The sequence below is a fragment of the Lepisma saccharinum genome, chromosome 2 (genome assembly GCF_977018435.1).
Source record: "Lepisma saccharinum chromosome 2, izLepSacc3.1, whole genome shotgun sequence".
Lineage (NCBI taxonomy): Eukaryota > Metazoa > Arthropoda > Insecta > Zygentoma > Lepismatidae > Lepisma > Lepisma saccharinum.
Genome location: NC_139230.1, coordinates 196,428,564 through 196,442,049, shown reverse-complemented (window position 1 = coordinate 196,442,049; position 13,486 = coordinate 196,428,564).

The following is a 13,486-nucleotide window of genomic DNA, read 5'->3' as shown; positions in this document are numbered from 1 at the left end:
GTTTATCGTCACTTTCAAGCTGTATTCACCTGATAATTAGAGTACTTTCTTCACATCACATAAATGCTCCTGATAGGAATTTAGCACAAGAGACTCCACGGCTTATCCACGAATCGTAACATGTACAGTCAACGGCAAAGATAATAGTAGGCGAATTTTCCATCCGTATTTTCATTAGTTTTTTTTATTCTACATCCTGTGTTGCTTTATGAATGAATAGAATTCTGTTTATGCAAAGCAATCTCTGCTTATTGCTGTTTTTATTTCATGATTGTTACATTATGGAAAACTGACTCAATGAAAGTGGTGATGGACAATCCTCCTACCATTTCGCCGGCTTCCGTGACGGAGTGGTTAGCACAGCACGCTACGACGCCAGGGATCCCGACCTGGGCATGGGTGTTTTTTGCGAGTGTTCTTCAATTTCATCATATCATCACTCATCCTCATCTTTGCGATTGGCCAAAAGTGGCAGAAAAGGGATGTAAAATAAACCAAATCAATCAATCAATCAAATCCTACCATTTTCTTTGTCAATTGGTGTACCCATGGCTTCATACGAGTTACTAACATTTTTTTTACAGGCCAAATAGAAATAAAATTAACTGGTTGATTGAATTAAAATTGTGGCGAGTCTGGAAGCTTTCATATCGACGAGTGATGAAAAGGTTCTCTCGGGCTATCGACCAGGTGAGTTCTGGAAGAATTTCCAAGCTTTCAAGAGCTAACGTCATTCTCATCTCTCTCAATTACATCTACTCTGAAGACGTTAGCTCTCGAAAGCTTGGAAATCTTTCCAGAACTCACCTGGTCGATATCCTGAGAGAATCTTTGATGAATTAAAATTGTTCGGTCCGTCAGCAATAGATGCTATTAACACGCTTCACATTATTTGGGGAAACTTCTTGTCTCAAAATCATAGATAAAACCTTAACCTTGGCTTACCCGTGCCACGCAAGAAGCGTATTTACCTGAGAGGGGGGAGGGGCTCAGATGCCCCCACATATTTTTATCACTAAAATTCAAGAAACCACTTTGCTATAGGTATTTTCTACTCTTACGGCGGGCACTCTATATGGTGGAAAGGGAAGTGGGAAGCGGAGAATACGCAGCAGACCAACCAGACAACAGCGCTGGCGCCGAGAGTTATGACGTCGAGGGGAGGAACTGCTACGTGCACCTCGTTCTACAGGCTGCTGCGTTTCTTATCGCGCTGGATTGGTTGCTTCCCCGCTCCCCACTTCCCTTGCCAGCATATAGAGCACCCGCCGTGAGACTGGAAAAGAGCTTTAATGGATCACTGCTCTCTTTGTTGATTATGAAGATGCAGTTATAACAATAATTATAAAAACTACCATCATTAATAAAAATAATGACTAATTATTGCACGAGTTTTTTTGATTTGATTTGATTTAGTTTATTTTACTTCGCGTTTTGTGCCTCTTGGCTAATTTGCGAAGATGGGGATGAGTGATGAAATGATGAAATTGATGAATGGACATTCACAAACAACCAAGCCCGACCGGGATTCGAACCCGGGACCCTTGGCGTCGCAGCGCGATGTGCTAACCACTCGGCCACAGGGTCGGGCAATTATTGCACGAGTGTTACACACTTTACGTATATTTCACTAACCTAAAAAAAAAATAATTGTGCCTCAATGCTTTTTTGTTTATATATGTGTGTGGAGGGGGGGGGGGGGGCTGATAGGCCCACCACGTGAATTGTGCATCATATGTACCTTTATGGTTTTCTGAACAATAGTAATACAGAATCATTAAAGTGTTGTACGTACAAAAGACCCTGCATGAAGTTAAAGGAGAAGATTGCATGTGGATCTCCACATAACAATCACAAAATGCATTTAAAACATATCTAACAAGGGAAAAAATGCTTTTCAGAAACGAGTTATTATAGAACGCAACAAATAACATTTTCTGCATGCATTTAAAGTCTTAAACTTCATCCTACACTCTCTAAAGCATAACAATGTTTCTGGATCTCTAAACAAGTCCCTTCAAAACACAATACACAAATCTTAAATACCGGAAATATCGTATAAAGTTTTCTAAATTTTGCTCATACAAAATGTTTACGTGGTTCAATATTTCCTCCTAAAGGGACCCTGTAAGTAGCTATTACAAAATACGAGCCTGAAATTCCCCCTTGAACATTTACGGGGCGTGCTTTGCTCCTCGTCCCTCAACAATGGGCGATCCAGTCTCTTCCGTCCATGAATGGCCACGAGACATTTATTGGCCCGGATTTATAGCAGAGTTACATGACTCCACGAAAGACAAAAGAAGACGTCGGTTGAAGGAAGAACTTGCCTATTTTCAGGTCTAAAACTCGGCAGTTTCCGTCGTCTTAGTAATTACAAGATTTATAAGTACTCATCGTGTGTATGAGCGAGAGAGATTGTGCTTGGGTGAATACGTTCTTATTGATGCGAGTGTTTCATTACACTAGATTCCCGAAATGTCCTTGGAAACCGTCCAGAATGGCCCCTGTTGCTATAAAATTCACAAAGGGCCAATCCTCAATAGAATGTTCTAATTAGTCGAATAGTCTCGTTCCACAGCATCTCTCTTCGAAAAGACTGTAATTAAATGCAAGAAGTGTGAGTATGAGGAATAGCGGTGAAGGTGCAGCATAGGATAGTAAAACACTTTCAGAATTACGAGGTGGAAAATGTCACATTTAAAAAAAAATCATTGTGAACATTTGAGTTTCAGTTTGGTCCTGGAACTGTCCTAGCAAGAATGCTTTTTTTTAGAAAAAGGTTTCCGTTTCGAGAACACACACTAATATTACAAATTATGAAAATTTCTCGTGGTTTGTACAAGAGAATTTGCATTTGCAGTGATCTAAATATTTGCAATAAGTCTTTTAGCCCCGCAAAATTATTACAGAGATCCGTACAGAAAAAAAAAATCCAACACAAAGCCCGAATTTTTAGTCGAAAATTTAACCAAATCTAATGTTTGTCTTTTTATAAATCAATGTGATGTAGAAAGTAAAAGATATATTGAATATATCCAGATACAGGTTGCGCTATCAACTAAGTAGTATGCAGCTTGTTTCAACAAAATACGAAACTATGTTTACATTGGATCTGGACTATATAATATCCTGTCGTGTACAATTACGGACATTTCTGGGTAGTAAGCATTCTATTGAAACTCGATGGAATCGTTAGAACCCAGAAGAGAAGTGTCCGTGACTGTACGTATGGTATCAGCTGCAAACGTAAGGAAATTCAATTTAGAAAAAAACCCAGCATATATTAGGTATTAAGTTTTTCTTGATTAAAATCTTTAGAGTCAATATTTAGTTATTATATTAAAGTTATAATTACGTTTTTGTCATATTTGTGAAATGATGTCTCTGCATGGAGCGGCTCTAGGGTTCACCCAGGGCGGGTACAAGAGGTACAAATACATTTTTGAAACGTTCGTTTCTAAATCAATCATTCATACATTTTTTTATTAGTTTTAATCATCTTTATGTGTAAAGAAGGGTTCAATAAAGGGATTTGTGTTGAGAAATAGATGTTAGTTTATATTTAGTGGTCATTATATGTGGTTACTTTTTAGCACCCCGTCTTACCTCAAGTTCTCCTACGTATGTCGAATTACGAGTACTTATATATTTCTTCCATTCATATTACTGCAATTAACAAAGTGGTATTTCAGATCGTCATTTATCTATTTTCAGCAAACGGCGTTAAGTGTCAAGAATTGCATGGACTGGAAAACATGCGTACAATCAAAACTCAATAAGAAGAAGATAATCCGAGAAATTCGGTTTTGTATTATCCTTCCTCATGTCACAGACAAAATATACATTTCCGAGGTCCGTTGTCGAAAATGGAGCTCCGTAAATGGACGAAACTTCAAAGCGAAGCGACAGCTTGTGAAAAGCGCATTTGGACCCACGTTGTTCAGAAGATAATCCCTAAACAAAAGCTTCCGCGCATTCTAAATCGGATTATCACTACTATGAACACAAACTTCAGGGATTCGAATGCTCTCCTGCTGATCGAGCTCTTTTTTCACCCATATTTTGAACTCGCTGAACCGCGTACTCGTTCGGTAACAATAACGTGCCACTTTTTCCTTCTTTCTCTGGGAAGTCCATTAGTCTTACGGTTTAACGAAATCAACACTGTATTCAAAGCACGTTTTACACATTGTGGATTTTTGCTTTTGTGTCAAAGTGTGCGGGTTATAGATGTTCGCTCATATCAGAGTATTACCGCTTGAAATTCATAGCAGCGTTAAATTTCAGAATTTTCTTCTCACATTTATGCTTCGAATTCAAATACAGTTTTGAAAGGGAACTAATATCGTTTATGGATTATAAACTGTTGATGTAGAAGTGCACATTTACAACGACTGACTGACTTCAAAAGAATACCAGACTGCAGTGAGATTTGAACTTGCTAGCAACATTCAATAAGGATTCCGTCACAAACATCCGTTACAGATCAATACGCTACAGGTGTAACGCAACACTTAGCCCGTGCCGAAGATGTTTGATCTTGGAATGCAAGCAAGAAATGCAAACTCGACCAGGACTTCAACCTGGATGTCTGACGTTGGTGATTATAGCAATGACACAGAATGTCCAATGGATGGATTCGAGTTCTAGTGGAGCCATACGTTCTTGCTTGGTGTCCACCAACAACATAAAATGATTATGTTAAAACGGAAAATATTAAAATGTGCACCAAGCTTCGAAAATCTGATGACAAAATAAAATACATATCTTTCGTTTCAGACAAAATTATTTTAAAAAGATGTAGTTTGTGGACCAGAGTAAATTTTACTTTGTATTTCGTGTTTTGCTTACTCACAGTGTTTTTCTACCACTCTAGGAGAATTGCAAGCATGAGTATGAACGATGAATTGTTGAAATAGATAAGGAGACAAATACAATATGTTAACCACTCAACCACAGAGGATACTAAAAATGTTCATTTTAAAATCGTCATTTTAAAGTAAGTTACACTGTCTATAAATACTATGTTCTGTAAACCTTGTTTGATGATCCTGTCATTCGAGCAGCCCTTCTTACTATCCCATGAGGAGAGAGTTTTCGATTTTCTCTTTCTGTGTTTGTTATCTTGTCCCGCACCGTGGCCGTACATCGAATGCGTCATGCTGTGGGCTTCGGTTACGGGACGCGCGCAGGTTCGAGTCTCCTGGGGGAAGCGTAACAATTTTTCTCCTGAGATTTCGGCCTTGTATGGGACCGGTGACCACCGACCTTCGTGAGGAAAATGGGGAGCTACGAATTAGTAGTGTAACAAGGCCACGGAAACCTTCAAAAACGACTGGGGGTTCGTCGTGCTGACCACACGTCGCCCCATAACCGGTTGGACGATCTCCCACCTCGGCAGGTGGGAGAGAGGCCGGCAGTCTGTAGGTAGGCCCTGGCCCTCGTGGGCTGTTACGAAACGGGTTATTATTATTAGTATGTTTGTTATTTTACGTTGCTTTTTTCTTCTTGGGTTAATTGGGACGGTAAGGATGAATGGTGAACTGATTAAATTAGTGATAGGACAAACACATTGATTCGCCCATGCCTGGCCAAAGTTTGAACTTTGGGCCTCTAGTTACGTAGCGCGTTACGCTGGCACTCAGCCACATAGTCGGGGATGAGCAGAGCGTTCCCAGTAATTTATTAAGGAGGTGTATGCCCTAAAGGGTTGGGCATGCTTTACTTGTTTGAATAGTCAGTGCTGTTATCTCTTGTGTCTTCTTGTATTCAACGTTCTTTCTAGGAAAGGTTTGCCTAAAAGTTGGCCCATATAGCCCTGTGAAGAATTTTGACCTCTCTAGCTGAAAGAAAGAAAGATTTAGTTTATTTAAAGGCCAATAGATGGACGTGACGGAAGGGTTCAACTGCACGTAGTGGCAATGGTTTGATTTACATTAGTATTTGCTTACTTAACACTATTTTAGTGATTTTGTAGAAGTAGTGTTAGTAATTATTTTTTCTTGAGCTCTGATCCGAATGATCGTCATTTAAAACAAAATGGGGGAGGAGATATATCCATAGACACAATTAATAATAGATAATGCCCAATATAACAAAAGTACAAATCGGGTTTGTTAATTAAATCTATCGAACAAAACAGCAGAGAGAGTCCCCTGTTATTTTGGAATAATTCTACTGTAATGTTAAATGAATGTTAATGTTACGTAAATGTGGATTAATGTCATTATGGAAGATGTTATAATATTTTCGGTGCCGATTTATATATTTCACTATTGTTATTCAAATGCACATTTTTAAAATTCATAATAAACTGTCCTAACTTTTCCAGTGTTTTTTTTAATGCTTTTGATGAAAATAATGAAAACAATTGCTGACTTAGTACTACGAGCCTTTGAAGCACCATTTACGCGGGTTAATAGCTATCGTTCATCAGTGCTCTGGAAGGGTGTTTTACAGTCCAATTCAAATTCAAAATATTGTAACATATTTCCAAGCCGGAAATAGAACGAAGGAACTATACAAGTAAACCCCGTTGGGAAGAGCAAGTTATTAACTTCGGAACTAGGAAGAAGTAGTTATTTTCGAGTGGCCAACCATCCGATAGCTTTCTTCGATCAGTGGTGTTGATCGAACGATTTCATCTCGGACCAAAAATGGAAAGTGTGGAACCTTATGGACGCATTACTGTTTGATTATTTTACGTCGCTTCTCGACTTCTCTAGTTTAATCGTCACGATGAGGAGTGAAGGATTGACTCATGCAATGGATGATGGAACACACATCAATGCCTCAGTCAGGATTCTAACCTGACACCATAGAGCTAAATGCTAAACTCACTGCAAAATTGAACGAAGCTTGGTGTGAGCTATAACATTGCCTTTTATCTTTTATGTAGAACATTTTTACATATACAATTCAACATACATGACGAAGGTAGAAGAACAATGTTGAGCTAGACCCTAAACACGAGGATTAAGTTGAATATACATAATATGTTAGCTTAGTTCTGCTTCTTAGATATTACTAATAAAGAATGTTAAACCTCGTGTTTGTTTGTTTGTAAATATTTCAGAGTGGCTGTTAAATTTCAATAAACAAGGAAGAAGAATTTGATGTAAAAACTGATTAAGAATTAGGTTATATTTCTAATCTTTTAGATAAACTTAATGGATATATTAAAATAATTAATAAATTGCCTTCAAGGTGGCTCAGTCGGTAACGCGTCTGACTACCATGCTCAAGGTCCCGGGTTCGATCCCCGGCCGGTTCAAATCCGGGAACTTTTCTAACGGTGAAAGCGGCCCCGGCGCCCACCCAGCGTCGAATAACATGGGTACCTGGGGGAAACCCTGGGGGGTAAAGGCGGTCAGGGGCGTGATGCTGATCACATCACCCCCACTCACGACCGGATCAAGAAAGTGTGGGGCGTTACCCCCACACCCCCTATACGCCTTCATGGCGTGGTGCTATGCACAGGGGAACACTTTACCTTTTTTTTACCTTTACCTTTTTCGAACATTGAGGATTTGGAAGCAATTTCTATCTATTAAATCGTAACCTTTTGTGCATAGCCATTCCGCTGATTTAATATTAAGCTAATTGTTTCCAAATTTCAGATTGATTCGCCATTTTATACAATTCCGGTCTAATCGACCGTCGATAAGGACTAATAAAGAAGAAGCAGAGAGTCTTGGAAATTTTAATTTGTCTCCGCGGAACAAAGACATTCCAAGAAATGGGTTCAACGAGGTTGAGGGAAGAGCTCAATGAAGATTATTCCCGAATCTTCCATCCCTCGTTTCCATCCCTCAAGAGCCTTTCAGTCCTCCAAATCATCATCCAGATTGTGTCGTCAGGTCCGAGTAAGAAAGAGATCTTTGCTGCTGGATGTTTTATTGGAACCAGCAGAATTCAATTGCAGGCTTAGTTGTGCGTGAGCTGTCCATCTAACTTGAATTCTGCTTTTACGGTTTCGTACCACTAACGAAGACAATTGGATTATTGCAATAAAAGCTCTTTCATTCATTCAATTTATAATACTAGTGAGTGTGGCCATAAAGTTAAAGGAGAGTTTATTTCTTAAGAACACTGAAATAGGATATTCGTCGCATGTTTTAGCCATTGTATTAATTGCGACGAAGGAGATTAAAGAAATTAATGGCTAAGCAAGCACAAATCCTTAAGTTTTCAGAAACTTTGTTATACAGCAAGTTACATTGACTCCAAAGCCAGACGGATATCATATATTACAATTTGCTTGCTTTAATCTACATCGCTTTAATGTTATTTAATTTCGAGATAGAAAACATAAGCGAGATCATATTTAAGTTCATAATCCAAACACACATACACACGCGCGTTTACTGAGTTATGCATCAACGAGGGACACAATTCCACAGATATCGTAACTTTGTGAAAATGAATGTCTTGTAATAAAGAATGAAAAGCGTGACAATAAATATATACCTATAAAAGCTGTATACATTTTATAATAATAATAAATTTGTTGACTTAAGAATTTGGGAGATGTTTAAAATCGTACATACTTCACTTGTGAATTTTTATATTTTGGTATTTACTGCGTCTTTCTTCCACTTTTGGATGATCGCGACGCTGAGGATCTCCAGGCAGGGACTCGAACTCGGAACCTACTAAGGTGGCGAGGTACCAAAGACACTCAACCGACCAGCCGTCATGGCTCGCATAAACTCATCCTCATGTATATTTATAACTTACTCCATTCTACGAATTAAGTTCTCAAAATATTAGCTTATCCTGCCAGTAGTTGTTAAATACTCCAAAGCTTTTGTTTATATGTAAGAACACAAGCGCCAATCAAAATGTTGAGGCTGTTTCACTAGCGAACATCACATTCAGATATTATTTCACTATACCATGATAGTTACTACGTAATCAATTGTATTGTTTCGTATTGTAAAGTTATTCGGTCGAGTAAAGAGAGAAAATCGAATTGAAGTTCTTGATGCGAAATTGCTTACTCACTCTGACGGATTTAAATTACCGAAGGATCTAATTCCACCACAAGACAGTCAAGGTAACCAATATTAAGGTGTTTAAGAAATATGACAAGTTTTATTGACGGATATGGATTGTCTTCCAACTTATAAACTGTCCAGAGCTATCTTTTTAAGTGAGTTTTCGTGTTCTTTCAACAGATGAGGACAGGGAAAGAAAACTGTTTTCGTGTATCCCGTCTCAGACTCTTCGCATCTCTTGAGTGGGAGTCGAATTGATATTCTCTTTTCTGTACTGTTGAAAGCTCTTCAGGAAATGATGCACTCCAATTATATTTTCGTATTATTTTCTTAGCGTTGATTGCATTGCCCACAAACCTAAAATAATTCCGAATAAATATCTTCAATGCATTTTACGTAGTAAATTGAAAAGCTATTTTTATGTAGTACATATATATGGCGCGCGCGCGCGTGTGTGTGTGTGTGTGTGTGTGTGTGTGTGTGTGTGTGTGTGTGTGTGCGCGCGCGCGCGCGCGTGCGTATTGAATATTTAACGAACTCATATCCTTGAACTTGTTTTTTATATCTCTCTTATCATTATTATTGAATGTATTGTATGATTATATCAGTTAAGTCTTTTGTAATTGTTATGAATGAGTACTATGCCATAGTTAATAATAACATTTATGTACGTGTAAACAAGGTTGGAATTGTAGAACAAGTGACAAAACCTTTGTTAATTGCGTTTTAAAACTTTAGTTTATAGTTTACAGAACGCTGTAATTGAGTACCTGCTGTTGTGTTCTTAATAAATAAATAAATGAATAAATAAATAAGGCATGTTTAAGATTTTTAAATAAGGGAAACAAATAAAGTAAATATTTATTCAGGAAGCAATTGCACTCTATTTTATGTATAGTTTTGTGCTCTATTCTTATTATACGTCATTTTTTTGTCAGGTTTTGCTAACCTAGACGACCAGGGCGACATGGCGATTATTGGATGAAGGGACACTCGCTCGCAACGAACACACATGCCTATGCCATGATTGAAAACTCAGTAGTAGGATTCTGAGTCGACTGTTCAACACTCTCTCCAACCAACCAGTTATAATTAATATGTAAAGTAATACAAGTTCTGTAGAGATAAACGTTAATGAACATACTAAATAAAGCTCCAAGATCCCTATTTGGCCTGTCTTGTCTATCTATGGCAGTCAACGATCTGGGAGATTCAAATTCAAATTCAAATTCTTTATTTACGTGGGCGAGGTTCAGCCTGAGGCTGTTCTGCCACCTAACCCGTGTCATCGATTACATTTAAATTTACATTTCTTATACATATGTTATTACAGTATTAATACAGTGTACAATAAACTGTACGATTTAGTTACAAAATCTATTGATAAAGTAATTGTAATAAATGTATGAATAAAATGATACAAAAATTGTGAAAAGACAACTACATAAAAATAAAATAAAATGAATAAAAAATAAACAAAAATAAAAATATGTAGACAAAATACATAACATAAACATACAAGTTACATCATAGTATTTGAACACAATCTCTGCTCTGCCAAAAGAAAATTCTTTACTTCATTTCGGAAAGATTCTATTTTAGATATGCTCGACATGGTCTTAGGTAGGGCACTCCATATTTTTGCCGCAAAATATGAAAACGACGACTGATATGCCTGTGTGTTGCAGAGTGGAAGGTTAAATTTGAAATTATTTCTTGTATGGTGAAGCCTAGGTAATGAGAAATAAATAATTTACATAAATGCTTATCTGGTACAGCAAGATGTAGGCATATAGCAGGATATAGCAAGGATGCGATAAGATCCAAATGTCTCTCTGAGGCCTATCCTCCTATCAGATGAATTAGGTTAAGACGCTGCTTACCTTACTGCCTCCGTCTATAACAGAAATTTAAAACAGTAATTTTTTCTTCATACGTGTGAAGATATTTCAAACGATAACTGTATTTTCAAATGGGATCGGAATTGTTAGGAAAAGAGATTCAAACCAGTTACTCCTTCATTTCAAGACAAAAGAGTTACCCATCAAGCAAGAACGGTTAGAGATTGACTTGACTTTAGAATGTACAAAAATAAATGGTGGAACCTGAAACCAAAATCTGAACACGTAGTGTAAAGTGTATTACGGCTGCAAGAATTCTCCTGAATTTTAATCTAATAGAAACGGACGTTAGTTGTACAACGTCTCTCTTCGTTAGCTCCTGACTCCAGTCTTGTAATCTAGTTATTGGAAAGCTGAATCTTATATTTTGCTGACGAAAGAAGAGCTGGGCACGTAATTCTATTATGGACGAGTGAAGCTGTTTCTAAGTCTCCGTCCCTTCTTCGAGAAATTGCAACGGAAATGAAGTGAGTTAGCACACTCCCTGGGGCAGATTGGAAGTGACGGTGTCACACTCCATGTCAACACTTCGGTCAAGCCAGTTGGAACCAAAGAAAAACGAGTATATTCAGTTTATGGCCAACTCCGGGAACGGGCAATTGAATTTCCGAGTGAGCTTTGGTAGGTAAACTATCTTTTCGGTTACTATCTTAACAAGTCTCAACTTCCATACGTGCGTCGAAAAGTTTCTGAATTACATTTTGCCTAATGTACGCGTAGTTTGGTGCGAAAGTGAATGACTCACATTCAGGGATTCACGGCTCGGCAGACTATTCATCAATTCAACAAAGTTTGCAAGGATTTTTTTAGGCACACACAGACTAAACGAGCAGGAAACCACCATTTAAAGTTGGAATCGACTGGTGAAAAGTTTGATTACAAGACGACAGGATTAGCCAATACAATATTGGTGAGGTTTAATATTGGTGAAAAAAACAATACATCTACAGACAAAGACTTAATAATATTGAAATTACACCACCATCTGTCTGGATTCCCTGTTCATTTGGAAAGTTCCTGCATTTTAGATTCTCGCTAATTTCAACTGTATTTCACTGATAGCCTGTGAATGCATATATGTGTTTTGTTATTGATAGTAGTTTTTCTGCCACTTTTGGCTAATCGCGACGATGAGGACAAGTGATGATGAGATGAAATTTATGAAGAAGTATTCACAAGGAACTCATGGCAGGGTACTATATCCACGGGGAACTTTACCTTTGTAGAGCTCAAAAGTAAACATTTTCTTCATGGAAATGAGGAATGTTCACCAAGTTTGATTTCCAATCGAGGCACACTTCGATGATGCGGCCCCTTTCTAAGCTGTAGTTCCAGTCTCGATTAGAATATATGTGGATAAACGGAACATTTTTTTTAAAAAAAGTGAGGAACGTTTCTCTTGAATTGGCGATTTTATATCTAAAACACATTTCCATTAAAAGCTGGGAGAAAGAGTGTAATGATGGAGTAGTTGTAGAAACCTACAAAAATTTTGAATTTTCACATTTGAGAAATGTATATAGCTTTAACAGTCGTGATTATATTTCAACATCACGTTACAAAATTTAATAATCAACAGTAAATACGTGTACTTTGCATATAATAATATTAAGATCAATTTTTAAAAAAAGATAGACACACATCTGTTTACTCTATTTATATTGTATTTTATTAGTTTTACTCTTTATATATATTTATATATATGTTACATATGCATTAATATTTTGTTTTTCTGTATTTTTTCAATATTAAATGTCATTACATTTAACCCATATACGTATTATGTATCTACGTTTGTGGTTGACAGTGTTTATATGGAAGGTTAAGGAATTATTAAACTGCGTATGTACGTATGTGCACAAGGATGGATATGTTCCATTTGTACTTTATTATATTATGTAGTGTAACGTTTTCAATACTTTGATATTTGTAAACTTTACATAAACTGAAAATTGACGTAAATACGTTCATGGTTCAATTTTCGGCTATCATAGGGCGTTCCCTCTTGATAGCTCTACCGGTGCTGCCTCTAGTGGCAACTCAGTATAAGTGGCCTTGCCGTAAATCTCGGCACAGTGTTCCCAGTCAGTCACACTCGATCGCCCGGAACGAAACGGCATTAACCAGTTTTGCTGTCTTACATCTTTTCCTCGTCGGCGAGAGACGTACCTACCATGCTGCCTGCAGAATAGAAGCCAACCATTTTGTGCCACTAGTGTGAAGGGCCTACGGCAAGAGTATAAGGACTACAAATGGAGTGTGGTGTCGCATGGTTATAGAGGCTGAACATTAGTTGTTAGGTACGTAAAATTCTTCGCTGTGAAATTGGAACGCATTAACTCCTTGCCGTACGTTTATCGTAAATCTACGTTCCCCCTTTTTCTTTATTTAACTTTAAAGACGACGAAAATCTGTTGTTTCTCACCCCCCCCCCTGACCCGTTTTTCTGACGTATTGAACAGATTAAGTGTGCCTATACATTGTTTACGCTAAAGGGGAAAAAGAAGTAAAAATGTGTGTAAACGTGTGTGAACTGAATTAAGTTACGTTTACTGATCTTTGTGCTCGTAAATGCTTATTCTG